Source organism: Chrysochloris asiatica, unplaced genomic scaffold (genome assembly GCF_000296735.1).
Source record: "Chrysochloris asiatica unplaced genomic scaffold, ChrAsi1.0 scaffold00139, whole genome shotgun sequence".
NCBI lineage: Eukaryota > Metazoa > Chordata > Mammalia > Afrosoricida > Chrysochloridae > Chrysochloris > Chrysochloris asiatica.
In genome coordinates, this window is record NW_006408657.1 from 8,779,929 (window position 1) to 8,795,713 (window position 15,785).

The 15,785-nt window shown below is 41.1% G+C and overlaps 2 pseudogenes; both read right to left on the reverse strand.

Annotated features, from left to right (window-relative positions):
- Positions 1–6,559: 6,559 nt before the first annotated feature.
- LOC102811158 lies at positions 6,560–7,846 on the reverse strand (annotated as a pseudogene).
- A 4,743-nt stretch (positions 7,847–12,589) lies between these two features.
- Positions 12,590–13,113, reverse strand: LOC102823381 (annotated as a pseudogene).
- Positions 13,114–15,785: the final 2,672 nt, after the last annotated feature.

Consider the following 15,785-nt stretch of genomic DNA (forward strand, 5'->3'; position numbering starts at 1 on the left):
CATGATCCATCTAGCTTCTGCACTGGCCATACCAGACTACTGAGTGGTCTGTGAGTGGGCCTAATAATCCCCACCTGGGTGAGTTTGGCTGCAGTCACCGTAGTAATTTCCTCATGCCCTTCACATAGGTGGTATTGCTTCATGTTTACCACCCATCGAGGAGGAAGTAGATAGACTGAGATCCACTACGCTCATCCCTGCATAACAAATTTTACCACACAGACCCTTAAACAGAACTCTCCTGCGGTGGTCATAAGTGCCATTCCTTCCAGTAGGTCTATCCCAAGGATATATTCGGTAAGAGGAGAAATGTACACTTTATATTTCTCAGGAGGCAAACAGCCAATCTTCAGAGTCAAAGCCAGATGGAGCACTTTAATAACTGTGCTGCCCCCATACCCATCAATAGCACTTAGCAGCCCCTGGAACCTGGGGATGCTTCCAGGGACCAGAGTGTATTCAGCCCTGATGTCCACTAGAGCTAAAACAGTTTGCTTATTTCTTGGAAACCAATGGATGGTTAATTCCACATGGGGCCTCTGGTCCCCCAATAGTCATCTTAAGAGGTGTCGACATTTCCCATGCCGGGGTACACTAGGAGCGATGAGCCCTAGAGAGTCCTTTTCCCTGATGACCCTGACCAAGCTCCCTTTGTTTTCTATTGTCCTACTAGCTCTCCTCCCATTGCATTCCTGCAACTGGGACATACCATCTGAAGAGCTTCTCTGTCTCCCCTGGGTCTGTTATAGATTGAGCAGTCTGGGATACTAGGCTGTTCCACCATGGGGCTTAATAGGAACAGCAGCACTTTATACCATTGGTTAGAAGTAAATGTAGAATATCATCTTTTATACCAGCTGTGAGCAGCTCATCATCAGTGCCCCAATAATGCTCTGCACACAGTTCATTTCATTCCCTGCTCCCTACTCACTTTCTACAATCCCTTCACTAGATGCCCATCACATGGGGAAGGATGGGATGTTGCCCTCATTCGGCCAGGCAGCGTTAGCAGGCAGCTATGATACACACTAAAAGAAATGCTACCTGAATCATACTCACTGCAGCAGAGTCACTGCTGCAGTGCATGGTGAGTGGTTACAGAGACCACTTTGGACTCTTTTAAGTCCTTTAAGCATTATGCCCCCTGCCCCATTTCCCACAAATGGAGGAGCCAAACTGCGACCACCTCCTTCCGCTTCAGCCAATATCAGGCCTACTCAGCAGTGTGACCAGTACAGTCTCACATGGTGACCTGTTGCCACTGCTCAGGGGTCTGCAGATTTGTGGAACCTAGTCTTTGGAGACCAGGGCTTCGCTGGTACTAGCCTGTGCCACTCGTATTTCTCTCTCCAAATGCAACTCATCTTTCAATCACTGCACTTCTGTACTAGTTTCAGATTCCTGCAGGAGTCCTATCAATCCTTGGGGCGTTTTCCAGACTTCTGGGTACTCACACTCAGAGGTCAAAGGCCCTCAAGAGTTTCTCTCCTGCAGAGTCCTTCCCACCCCTCTTGCTTAGGGAGTCCAGGGTATTTTTCCATCTCCTGGCTGGTTTGCCAATTGTTGGATTTCAGGCCCAGGATGGAAAATCTTTTGGAGTACATGTTGTTGTGAAGTGCCGTGGAGTAGATTCCGACCCATAGCGACCCTGTATAGGGTTTCCGAGGAGCGGCTGGTGAGTTTGAACTGCGCATCTTGCCATTCACATAGACTTTGCAGTCCAGTGCATTAACCCACAGCACCACGCCAGGACTTCCCTGAATACATGTTGTTGTTGTTGTTAAGTGCTGTCGAGGTTGAGTCAGTTCTGACCCATAGCAACCGTGTATAGGGTTTCCAAGGAGCAGCTGGTGAGCTTGAACCGCCGACCTTGCATTTCAAATGGCTTTGCAGTCTGGCGCATTAACCCACAGTGCCACACTACAGAAAAGCGACTAGAACTCATTCTGAGAGATATTAATTTATTACAGAAAAGAGAATACAAGAGATTAAAAGAGAATAAAGGAGATGGCTTGCCAACAATACCTACAAAGACGAAACAGCTGTGTCCAGTGGTGGCTAGCTGGATCATGAAGGTTTACCTCACCAAGGGAAGGAGCTATGGTCTTTTTAAACCATGGGGTATTCACAAATGTAAGGGCAGTTAAGTGTAATATGTGGAACTTGGACCAGTAGGAGAGTCAAAGGTGCCAGGTTGTCTAGAGAATGAAGGGGCTTCTGTAAGCATAGTGGGAGGAAGGGATATAGGCTCCTTCTTAGTGTATGCATAACTGAAGCAGGAGAGCAAGATAGCTGGAGCAGGGAGATGGGACAGGAGATAGGGTTTTGAGGTAACCTTGGCATGGTCATTTTAGAGCATTAAGTTTGTGTTCCTACAGGTGTTTTGACTAACTCCTTGTATGAAAGGGTCACTAGATCCAAAACCATTGCAGAGGCTGGAGTAAGGAATCCTTATAATAATGACCACCATAACTCCTTTTAGACAAGAGGTTTTCAGTCTTGGCTGCATGTTGGAATCACCCAGGGGATTTTTTAAGTCATTAATGTCTGGATTTCGATACCAAAGATTCTGATTAATTGTTCTGAAATGTGGCTTGGACACATACAGATCTAAAAAGCATTTCAAATCATTGTAATGTGCGTACAAGTTTAATATCTATATTTCTAAATTAATACAGGGCATATGACTATTTAGGGACAGATCATGGGCTTCATCCTAAAATATCTAATTTACATATCTCATTAAATGCAAAAACACACTACCATCCAGTTGACTCTGACTCTTAATGCTCAAGAGGGTTTTTGAGACTATAAATCTTCAGAGGAGCAGCCTCAGCTTTCTTCCTAGGAGAACTGCCAACCTTGAGTTTGAACTGCCCACCTTGAGTTCAGCAGTATAGTGCTTATCTTACAGCTCTACAAGGCCCCTTACAGATCTCATTATTGTAGTTGTTGTTAAGTATTCTCAAGTCCCTCCCAACAGAACAAAACATTGCCCTGTCCCACAACAGCCTCACAATCATTGCTACACTTGATCCCATTGCAACTGCCACTGTGCCAATCATTCTTGTTGGAAGTCTTCCTCTTTTTCGCTGACAGTACAATTTACCAAGCATGATATACTTTTCCAGGGACTGGTCCTTCCTGATAATATGTACAAAGTATGAGAGACGAAGTCTGGCCATCCTGTCTTCTAAGGAGCATTCTGGCTATATTTCTTACAACAAGATTTCTTTTGTTGGCAGTCTATGATACTTTTAATATTCCCCTCCAACACCATAACTCAAATGCATCAATTCTTCTAAACGCTTCTTTATTTATTGTCTAACTTTCACATGCATATGAGGTTATTGAAAATATGAATTGGAACCAACTTAACAGCACTTAATGACAGCAATAGATTATTATGAATTTAATTGTGTTTCCCAAAAACAAATGTTTCAAATCCAAAAAAAAAAAAAAAGTTTTACTCAGAAACTGTACAGAGTCTCTATGAGTCAGAACCAACTCCATGGCACATAACCACCACCACTATAGGGTTTCCAAGGAGCAGTTGTGGGTTTGAACATCCAACCTTGTGGCACGCAGTCCTACAGAATCATACCAGGTATATTTGTCATTGTTACTGTTAAGTGACGTCAAGTTGGTTCTAACACATAGTGACCTTGTATAGGTTTTCTAAGGAGAGGATGGTGGATTTGAACCATTAACCTTGTGAATCAAACTGACTTTTCAGTCCATACATATATGTTATTATTAAGTGCCATTGAATTGTTTCCAGCCCATAGTGACCCTGTAGAGGCTTTCCAAGGAGCTGCTAGTAGGTTCGAACCACTGACCTTGTATTCCAATGCATTATCTTGCAGCACCACACCAGGAGTTCAAATATATATTTGTCTATAATTTTCAATAACTAGGGATATAAGAGCTTTTAAAGAAGAAATTAATTCTCCCTTTGCCAACAGACTAAATTGATTTATTTGATAGCAGTTTAGGCAATTGTTAGATGACTTCAGTTCGAATCTCTCTGTCTTTCAGTTTTCTTTTTAGGTAAGTTATTATGACAGATATACAGAGGACAACGTAAACCGTGTAGTAAGAACAAGTCCAATCTGTAATTAGAAAACAAACTCATTAATTGTCTGTGATTTCTCATAAACAATGAGCCAAAACCACAATTTCATCGACCACAAGGGCTTCCTATAATTTCCTATTGAAACATGAAATTTCTCTGTAAGATCAACCTCCTGTTAGTCATAAGACAATCTCAAAGCAAAGTGTCTCTTGATATAAATATGACTTTCCATTATTTTTTACATAGTTGCAGCAAAAATGGTAATTTATCATACAGTCTTTTAAAACTGCTTTGCTGGACATTATTATAAGGAACTACAGATTAAATTTGTAAAAGCCTCTCAGGGCAGGAAGCCAAGCTAACAATTTGTCACCAGATCTCATCTATAATACCTACAAGTTTGAGTGAGTTCTTTTCTCAGGGTTCTAAAATATCTTAAGATTCCTGGGCCTGTCAAGAAGTGACCTTCCTTACCCATCTGCAAAGCTGGGAGCTTTGTTAAGTCAGATCCAAGGTAGATTTCCTGGGAATGATTTGTAAGCATTGGCTCCACAATTCCTTAAAAGTATTTGCTCATATCTGATTCTCTGAGCACCATTCTCAAATAAATATGATATTCCAGTCAAAGTTTAGTTATATAACCAAAATTTCTAATTATACCTAGTTATTGAATTTATGCAAATAATTATATTATCATTAAAATAAGATCACTCATTAAGAGTTTTCAGATTCCAGAGAAAGGGAAAAAGATAAATGTTTCATCTTTGTTTGAGATAGTTTAGACACATAGAAAAAAATTTTTTTTTTATATCTAGAAAATAGAACATTAAAATACTAATAGTATCCCTCATACAAACCTCACAATAATCTTTTAGTCCACTCAGTCTTACATTGTTAATTTCTGTTCCACACAATTCTGGATCAGCAGCAGTCTGTAAACGCATCAACTTCCACACCAAAGTTATGGAAATCTTGATTCAATTCAGTTCAGTGTTATAATTATTGCCATTAGAAGTCTATGTCCAAATATCTGGCAAAGCCCTTTTCATGGATCCACTTTTGTGAAAGACTCTGGCCTGTGGCTTATTGCAAGTACCTCCAGGACATCACTAAAACAAGAACTATCTGCAGATAATCAGACTTAAAAATAACCATGCTTAACTTTTTACAAATAGTAATTCATACAAGTGAAAGACCTAATGAGAATTCATTACAAAAGCAATATAAAGTCACCACTCTCCTCCAAAAAGGACTTTAGGCAAAATATCTTTAAAAATAATAATCAACCTTATTTTCAAAGAAAATGGATAACCATAACCCTTAGGGAGAAAGAAACTTTGGATATAATGTATAATAATCTTGAGATTATAATATGAATATAAACCATAGCTAGGAAATATTAAGACTATACCATGCTTATCCAGTTTCTGACTATCAATAAAATATGTAAATACTCAGTTGAAATCCATTGGCTATTAGATTTAAATTAAAATACAAAGCTGTGATCAATTAACAATACATAAATAAATTAATAATGATTTATAATACCATATAATGTCAAACACTGGCTATATAATGAACAGCAAGGACACTGACACTCATATGAATTTTAGCTTTAAAAAATTAAACTGCTTCCTGATTTGGCAACCCTTCTCATGCAACTATAACATTATTAATAAGCCCTAGTAGTGTTAGCAATTTTCTCCTTTACAAAGCAAGAATAATTATTTTGTGACTTTTCACACAGTTTCATAGTAGTCAAGAATTTTTCACAGGTCACTGAGAAATATTTGGACTTATCAATTTAACCAAAATGACAATAAAATATTTTAAAAGTAAAATCCTTAGCTTTTTCAAAAAACATGAATCTTGGTTTTGTTAGTAAAGAACATAAAAGCCCAGTTAATTTAGCTTATTTTGCTGCAACACAGGAGCTTTGCCTTCTAGGCAGGTTATACAGCAGAATAACTTTCATATTATAGGTGAAGGTAATAGAAAGAAAGAAAGGAAATGCAGCCATCAAAACTGACCAAACTTTGCTAAGATTTGAACACATTTCATAGTTTTTCATATTCAGATATCATAATCTAGTCATGTAATTGATTTTGGTTACAAATCGGGCTGCGAACCACAAGGTCATTAGTTCGAAACTACCAGCTGTTCCGCCGGAGAAAGATGAGGCTTTCTGCTCCCGTACAAATTTACAGCCTCGGAAACTCTGTACAGGGTCGCTATGGGTCGGAACTGACTCGACGGCACTTAACAACAACAACAACAACAACATATTCTGGAACAAACGGAAACTTTATTTTAGGTCTAATCTCAGAGGATCTGCAAGATCAAAACTAAATTCACAATATTAACTAAGAATTTTTTTAATGCAATGCATTCACTTTTTTTTTTTCTCAATGTTCAGTTCCCTTTAATGACCCCCATCTCCCTGAGGGGTAGACGCAGGCAGCCAGGTGATGAACGACATGGTGTTTACTTGAAGATCTTGCCCTGGTTGAAGCTTTTGCCCACGTGCTGGAAGGCTCCCTCCCAGGAAAAGTACTCTCGCACCAGCTTCTGGGTCTCCTCGCTGCCAGGATCCAGCTTCCACCACGTGTAGGACTCGTAGTCCACCTGCCAATCTGGACTCAGCGGGAAGGCAAGCTCTTGGCCTCTGAAGACCTAGATCCCAGAGATGGAGCTGCTGTTGTTGGTTCCAAAGAGGATGACACTGGCAAAGGCTTTCTTCCGCAGCTTGTCTAATCGCTGGAACATTCTTGTGATGAGGTTGCAGCTCATGAAGGTCTGGGTGAGTTCCTCAGGGAAACGGTGCTCAGAATACCACAAAGACCAGCCATCCTTATCAAAGTGCTCCCAGAAATACAGCAGTGCCACAGAGACAGTGTCCTCATTGGAATACTTGCGTTTAAATTTGTCCAACACAAAGGTACTCTTGTGCAGGTGAGCAAAGGGGTCCTTGGCCTTTGGCACAGCATCAAGTGCCTGTTCACATTCGTCCAGCTCCTCCTCAGGGGCAGCGGCCGCTGCCTTCTTTCCGCTCAGCCTGGGCCTTCTGCTTCTTCTCCCGCTGACCTTTCTCTTTCCTTGGGGTGTCCTTCTTAGGCTGGCTCTCAGCAAACTTATTAGCATCGAACTGAGCCATCTTCTCACAGAGCTTCACCTCTCCCAAGACAGCCCGGGACTGGGGCTGGTTAATGCAGGTGAGGAACCAGCGGTTGGTATTGGGGAAGGTCTGACGAAAAGAAAGTTCTAGGACAGGATACAGACAACTGTGATGTCAGCCAGGGTCACATGTTCGCCCACCAGGAAAGTCTTTGTTTTCAAGTGAGCATCTTGCAGTCCCAGAATTCGTCTCACCTCCTCCTTGGCATTCTCTGTGGCCTGCTTGTTGTGATACATGATGCCCAAGGTGGGGAACACCCAGGTACTGGCTGGCGGGACTATGTCGCTGTCAGCAAAGCTCACCCACTGCACCACCTGAGCTGCTGTCTCTGGAATACTTCCCCGCAGCTCCTCATTGTTCACATAGTAAGCAATGGCATTGCTTTCAAAGACGCAGAATCCATCATTACCCTCAAACGCTGGAACCTTGCCAGCAAGAAATTTGCGGAGAAATTCAGGGGTGCGGTTGGTTTGGCCAAAGTGAAAGTGGGGTGGTGCGGAGAGCACGCGGACCTGAGCCCCGCTGTACTGAGCAGCGATGAGGACCTTGAAGGCTCTCCAGTTTTCAGGGTATGTGTACAGGGTCCTGGCCGCCATAGTGATTCCACAGAGAAAACAATGCATTTACTTTTGCTATGTCTAAATGATTTAATACATGTTTAACTAAACATTTCACACTTTAATTTTTGATATGGTTAATAGTGATAGCTACACCTTCTGACCCAATGTACGCAGAAACGTACACAGTTGTATTCCTCTAAAGCTTTAGTCTCAGCCATGAACACGTATCATAACTTTAAAAAAAACAAAACCAAGTAATTTAGTTCTATTTTACAGAGAAAACTGAGGTGGGTGGATGATTATGAACTATGTGTCCCATACAATTCTTTTAAATAGACCTGTTGTTGTTGTTAAGTGGTGTTGAGTCAGTTCTGTCTCATAACGACCCGCTATAGGGTTTCTGAGGAGCCACTGATGTGTTTGAACTGCTGACCTTGTGGTTCACAAGTCAGTGCTGATCCTGTAGTATCACACCAGTAGTTCTATAAGTTCATAAATACACATAGCACAACTTTCCTTCATTACACATGTAGTTGTTGTAATATTGATATGTGCCATCTAGTCAATTCCTATATAAGGTTTCTGAGAGTGGCTGGTGGTGGTGAACTGCTGACTTCGTGGTTAGCAATCCAGTGCTTATCCTACACACGCATAGTACAACTTATCAAAGTGGCAAAAATGAACACATTCATTAAGTTATTTACAGACAGACCCCAGATTACGAACATCTGATTTATGCACAACTCCTACTTGTCCTTTTAACATAAATTCAGACTGATTAAAATCTTCTTTGTCATATCCTATAATGTCAAACAGGAACAGACTTGATTTTTTACTATTTAAGTGATTTATCACAGAAACCAAGTTGAAGTCCTGGAAAATGGGAACTTGGAAGAGGCATAATGAGCCTTTCAGGAGCCTGATGTATAAGAATGGATTATTTGTAAGACCACAGAGAGCCGCACACATTCAAAGTGGTGTGATTGGACCACCATCCATGATAGAGTGCCACCATCTTTGAGGGACACCACCATCTTTGAACCGTCACACTGATTCAGCAAAAAAGTCTGATTTATATTAATGTGAATTTGTCCTCACAATTAAATGACTAAACCAACAAGCTCTACCTACAACAAATTCTTCATCACTATCACTTTCACTTGATGCATGTGTGGCTTTTAAATCATTGAAAAGGCTCCGAGCCTTTTCTTGCATTAAAGTAAGGCTAAATAAGAACTGTATTGAGCCATCAAGGCAAGCAATCAAGTCCCTTCCGGACAAACCCCCTCCAGACTGAAACTCAAAAGGAACACATGAGCAGGCATGTAAGCTTGCTCACGCTGGTCTACTGGTGAGTGGAAGAGGGGGAAAGTCAGCAATGAAGAAATGGGCTGAGTTCAACCACGCTCCATAGACTCCCACTGGCCTGGAGATAGAGAAAAGGAAGGGCTGGTTGGTTTGAAGTGTGGTGACACCTGGGGACTCCTGAGCCCATGGACAAGGACACAGCCACAGAGGGCTAGAGCTGAGAGTGAAGTGTCCAGCTGATAAGAAGTGAGGGGAAATGCACAAGAACCCCCAAACTTGTAGATAGTACCCATTCTATCTAGCCTCAATGGCTTGATGATCAGAACTTGACTAGAGGAAGATTAAAAAACAATTTGAGAAAGGAAACAAGTGTAAATTGCTACAATTTGATGAACTTAACCTATACTTGTGGCTGTAGTAGCTCAAAATACCAACTAAGAGGGAAGGAGTCTTCACCTCAAGTATCTATTCTATCCTCTCTGTATATAGGGTTGATAGGGACAGGCAATTTAGACATTGACTACCAATCCTTTGCTACAATTTGATGAACTTGACCTATACTTTTGAATGTAGTAACTCAAAATACCAATTGAGAGGGAAGGAGTCTTTATATCAAGTATCAATCCTATCCCCTCTATCTACAGGGTTGATAGGGATAGGCAATTTAGACATTTACTACCAATCCTTTGTTAATCTTAACATGATTGTCTGAACCCTGGCCTACTCCTTTTACAGAGAGAAATTGACATCCAGTAATAGGTGGTTTCTGGCCCCCCACCCACCTGCAGCCAAGATATCTTTTAAAATTCAAATTAAGCAAGCCTGACTTTGAACCCCTAAGAAAAAGTAGCAACTTTGTGTGAAAAAAAAAAAAAAAAAAAAGTCACTGGCAGGATTTGGTCAGGAATTTTTATGGTTAATATTTAGTTTTATGGATAAGAAAAACTCTAAAGACAAAGTATGATGTCTGTTATTGATTTTTCTCTTTGACACTGCTTTCTGGCCTGCTTTTTGATACCAAGTCTGCAAGAGACATACCCAGATTTCTCATCTAAAAAACTAAGTCTTTTCAAATCTACTAGTCTTCCTTCATAATCTTCACACAACTTTCAGGGACATCATAAATCTCTGGGTGTTCAAACCCTACACTATCCTTAGTGAGCCATCTTGAGCTGCAAGCAACTTGGGGCATTCTCAGAATCTCTTCACACTTATTGCTGTTTTGTGGCCATTTACACTGATTCTGCAGATGTTGGTATGTTGAACTTTTGGAGTTTTTGATGGGAAATAGGTGTATAAATCACCTCTGTGATCCTATTTCATTATAAATGAGGAATCCATAGCTCTACCTAGAAGCATCCCCTTCTCAGGGACTTATATCAATGATTCCCTCCATCTTCTCTTAGTTCTCTTAGTTCCACTGTGCTGATCCCTAGAGGTTGGAAAGATCAGGCCTTTCATCATCACAGGTTTATTCTTTTTTATGGAGTTTACTTCTCAGTGTTTAAAGCAGAGCTTCTGAAGCTCAAAAACAACATTCTTTTCTCAAACAGCAGAGTTCTTACAGTCAAAAGCCATGTATATAAAGAATATTATGTTAGAGTTCTAAAATTCTTTGAGAATATAGCTAACTTATTTGTTTTGTCCTAAATTTTCAGTTGAGTTTTGATTTCTGGTTATGGCCAGCTAAATTATTTCCACTAAACACACAAAATAATAAAATTTAAAAGATATCACTTAAAAACATCAATAATTGCTTAAGACATTGGACAAATTCCAGCCCAAAATTCTACTGTAAAGTGAGAACCCATATGGCTTAGCATAACACAGAGAAATGAATCTCACCTTCACTCCCAGAGGCTCGTGTGCTTCTTTCATTTTGGGGATTAGATCCTCTGACTTCAGGAGGAGATGAGAGAAGATGAGAAGGGTAGATACAGAAGTCAGGACCAAGGGCTTATCTAAGAGTGGAGTCTGGAACCTTAAAAGGCTGCATTTTTAGTGTAGAAGAAACCCGAACTAAACTCATCCCTAGGGGATGCAGGACACTTGTCTTGGTATAAAGTAGAATGGTAGAGAGAAAAAGTAAATCCAAAACTTCAAGAACACATCATTATGAATCCACAGTATTGTAGAATTTCTAAGACAAAAAAGGGGTAACAAGAGATAAATTGGGTCAATTCATAAAGATGAAAGATTTATTTCAATAGCATAGTCTCAAATACATATACACACAATATGCAAAATTACACTGAATAATTAATTTTAAAAAAACTGGATAAACCCATAAACATTATGACAAAATTTAACATATCCTTCTTTTAATAAATAATCACACAAAATAGTGATCAGAATATAGATTTGAACACCATTAACAAACATAACAATCATTATATGTATATGTGTGTTAAAGAAAATTTAATATAACACTGGCTGCCAGAGAACAACCAAATGAGTCTCCTTTTTTCCTTTCTTTTCTAAAACCCTTAGAGGCCCTGATGGTGCTGTGGGGTAAGTGTTGAGCTGCTAACCATGAGTTAAGGGGTTCAAACGTACAACTGCTCTGAGAAAGAAAAATGAGGTTGTCTGGTTCGTTCTATTCTCTGCCATCCTCTCTCTTGCCTTTCTCATCACCCAAGTTAACATGGGTCTACCATCTAGTTCCACCACTTGCCTCTTAGTTTGTTGTGTTGTGATTGTTTGGGTGTTGTTATGATGCTGGAAGTTATGCCTCCAGTATTTTAAATACCAGTCTGGTCACCCATGGTGGACAGATTTCAGTTGAGTTTACAGAATAAGACAGACTAAGAAGGAGAGACAGAACACTTTTGAGTGTTCAGCCACTGAAAACCTTACGAATAGCAGTGGAACACTGACAGAGAGTGTTCTGACTACTGAAACATTATGAATAGCACTAGAATATTGTCAGATATAGCGCTGGAAGATGACCCCTCAGGTTGGAAGGCATTTAAAATACAACTGGGGAAGAGCTTTCACCTCAAAGTAGAGTTGACCGTGATGAAGCAAATGGAGTAAAGCTCTAAGTTCTTCATTTGTTGATAGGAGAAATAATTATAAATGTCCATTAATAATCAGAACGTGGAATGTACAAAGTATAAATCTAGGAAAATTGGAAGTTGTCATAAAAGGAAATGGTATGCATAAAGATTGATATCCTAGGCATTGTTATTGTTGTTAGGTGCCATCGAATTGGTTCAGACTCATAGCTACCCTGTATATTGTTTCCAGGAGGAAGAACCAGGATTCCATTGTGAGCTGAAACTGGGGCAGCATCTCTGCAGGTGGGGAGGCCCTTCTGGCCTGCTCCCTGCTGAGGATCAGACAGCGGAAGGGACACTGTAGAGACATCAGAACAAGACCTGGAGCTCTGTCTGGCCACGGTCATGGGGAGTACCGTGGGTTTGCTCCGATCTACCTCCTGCCATCACCATCACCCAAGTGAAGAAGCTTTTAACTCTCTTGTCCAAAGTCCTCTGAGAACTTCTTCACTTTCAGAAGGTCATCTGCATTCACAGTGGGCCGGGTGGTGGCCAAAGACCCGAGCACGTCCGACATGCAAACCACAGGCTTTAAGAGTTTGTCACTAGGGACATTCATCCAAGTCATCTCCATAGCCCTCGGATTCCCTGGTGAGCAGGGGGTCAGGAGGTCATCGATCATAATGCTAGGATTGGTGCGGGAAGGGCCACAAACCTTTTTGAAGTGTGTTGCCGACTGTACTTTCCTCACAGGCTGCATGAGGGAGTCCCGTACGCTGATGCTGATGTCTGCACCTGAGTAGCTTTCCGTCTTCTGGGCCAACTCGTGGATGTGGCATCAGTGAGGCTATGGGGGGTGCTTCCCATATGCAACCGGAACATCTGGGCCCAGGTAGCTTCCTCCGGCAATGGGACGTAAATCCGCTTTTCAAACCTCCTTCTAATGGCCGAATCCAGTACCCACGGGATGTTTGTGTATTTCTCCTCCAACACCATAGGTCAAATGCATCAATTCTTCTACTGTCTTCCTTATTCAGTATCCAACTTTCACTTGCATGGAAATATGGAAGAAATATGGAAAATACCATGGCTTGGGTCAGGTGCACCTTAGTCCTCAAACTGACATCTTTGCTCCTGAACATTTTAAAGAGATCATATGCAGATCTGCCTAATGAAATACGTTGTTTGATTTCTTGACTGCTGCTTCCATGAGTGTTAATGGTTGATGTGAGTAAAATGAAGTCTTAGGCCATTTATATGGATGTTATTTTTGGTCCAATAGTGAGATCCTCAAGGAGCTCTGGTAGCGTAGTGGTTACGAATCGGGCTGCGAACCTTAAGGTCAGCGGTTCGAAACTACCAGCCGCTCCGCGGGAGAAAGATGAGGCTTTCTACTCCCGTAAAGATTTACACCCTCGGAAACCCTGTACAGGGTCGCTATGGGTCGGACCCGACTCGATGGCACTTAACAACAACAACAAAGTGAGATCCTCATGTTTAGGAGGGTCCAAATGAATCCACACCCTAACCAGCATTTGCTGCTTTCTGTTTTTTTGAACTTTGCTGTCACTGCTGTGAAGAATGATATTTCATTGCTGTTTTGGAGTACTGGTGTGGTGCAACGGGATAATGTGCCAACTGCAAGGTCAGTTTGAACCGCGAGGTCAGAGGTTTAAGCTCACAAGCTGTTCCTTGGAAACCCTATACAGGGTAGCTATGAATCAGAACTGACTAGACAGCATTTAACATTAGCAATAGCTAATGATCATAAGCATTTATTCATATGCTTGTTGGTCACCCAACTATCTTTGGTTAAGTGTCTGCTCCAGTCCACTGTCCATTTTATACTAGGATCATTTGTCTTCCTGTTGAGGTGTTAAAGTGCTCTATACATTTTTTTTTTCTTTTTCTTTTTTTTAAATATTTTATTGTGAATTATGTGATAGTTTACATGGGAGAACATTAGCTTTACATTCATCTTATCATATATTGTTTCATTGCCATGGTTATAATCCCCTCCATGCATCATCAACCAACCAAAGGGTATATGCTACAAGCCTGCCCCTCAGTCATCAGCACACAGCCCCTCTCCCTCTCTGGGTCTAAAGTCCCCAGCCACTCCATCTCTCCATGTCATAGTCTCTACCTCCATCTCTGGCGTCACTGCCTATCTGGGTAGGGTCCAGCTCTCCGCTCTTCTCCCTTGATAGTCCCAGGGACCTCCGCTCCTAGACTGCAAAGTCAATCCTTGCTGCAAAACATCTACCTTTACATTTCCAACCCTCACAATCAGTCCTGATAACAATTATTCACTATTGCATCACAAGAGACCTATCCACATTTCCTTTCATCAGCCTCGCCTAGACAGATTGGATACTACTCAGTGGAGATTCTACCTTCCTCCACGCCCTCTGGATCTAGGTTCTTCTTGAAAGCTTGTAAGCCAGTCACTTATTGCCTTTGTAGCCCCCACCCCACTTTGGGTAGCCAATGTTCAAGTTGCCCACCTTGTCTATCTACTCTGTGTACGGAGGGGGTGGGAATGATCCTCGTTGTAAAGATTTGTTCCCTCTTTTGAGCTACTGCATCCATAGGTGTAGGTCGAGTTCATCAAATTGTATCAGATTACTCTTTTTTTCCTCTTCTTTCTTCTTCTAGTTGAGCTCTGATCATCCAGTCAAGTGGGTATTATCTGCAAGTGTGGGTATTCTTATGCATATGCCCTCTCTTCTTATCAGCTGGACTCTTCACTCTCCACTCTAGTCCTCTGTGGCTATGTCACTGACTCTGGGCCCAAGAGTCCCCAGGTCTTGCCACACTGCTGGCCAACCAGGTCTCCACCTGGGTTCACCGGAGTCTATTGAATGTTGTAGGGCTTAGCTCGCAGCTTCTTTGCTGTTTTTCCCTCATTTCCCCTTATCGGCGATGAATGTGGTCACCAATTATAGCGTGTATTCCCATTGAGTCTTAGTCTTGGAATGGAGTTTGCCCTGAGGGGACCCGACCACTTGCCTTGATGTCTCCTGGGAGGTTCTATACATTTTTTTACTGTACTTCCTTGTCTTATATGTCATTGTCAATATTTCCCCAGTCTATGGGTTCTTTTTTAACTCTTTTGGTGAAATCTTTTGATGCAAATAAGTGTCTATTTTTAAAAGGTCCTAGTCATCTATTTTGTCTTTTGTTTGTGTGTTTTCAGTTATGTTTGATAGTGTATTTATGCCATGCATCAGCGCTCCTAAGTTTGTCTGTCTTTTCGTTGATAATCTTATAGTTCTAAGTTTTACAATTAGGTCTTTAATCCACATTGAATTTATTATTTATATGGTGTGAGATATGGGACTAGTTTTATTTTTTTGCAAATGGATTTCCAGCTTTTCCAGCACCCTTTTTTGAAGATACTATCCCTTCCCCATTTAATGTATATTGGTCTTTTGTCGAAGATCAATTGACTCTTCTGAGGATGAGTTCTAATTCTGTTCCTTTGACGTATATGCTTTTCGTTGTACCAGTACCAAGCTGTCTTGACTACTATGGCTGTGTAATAAGTTTTGAGATTAAAAAGTGAGAGACCTCCTACTTTGTTCTTGTCCATTAACACTTTGCTTATCCAGGGCCTCTTTCTTTTCCATATGTGGTTACTGATTAGTTTTTCACATCTCTTTAAA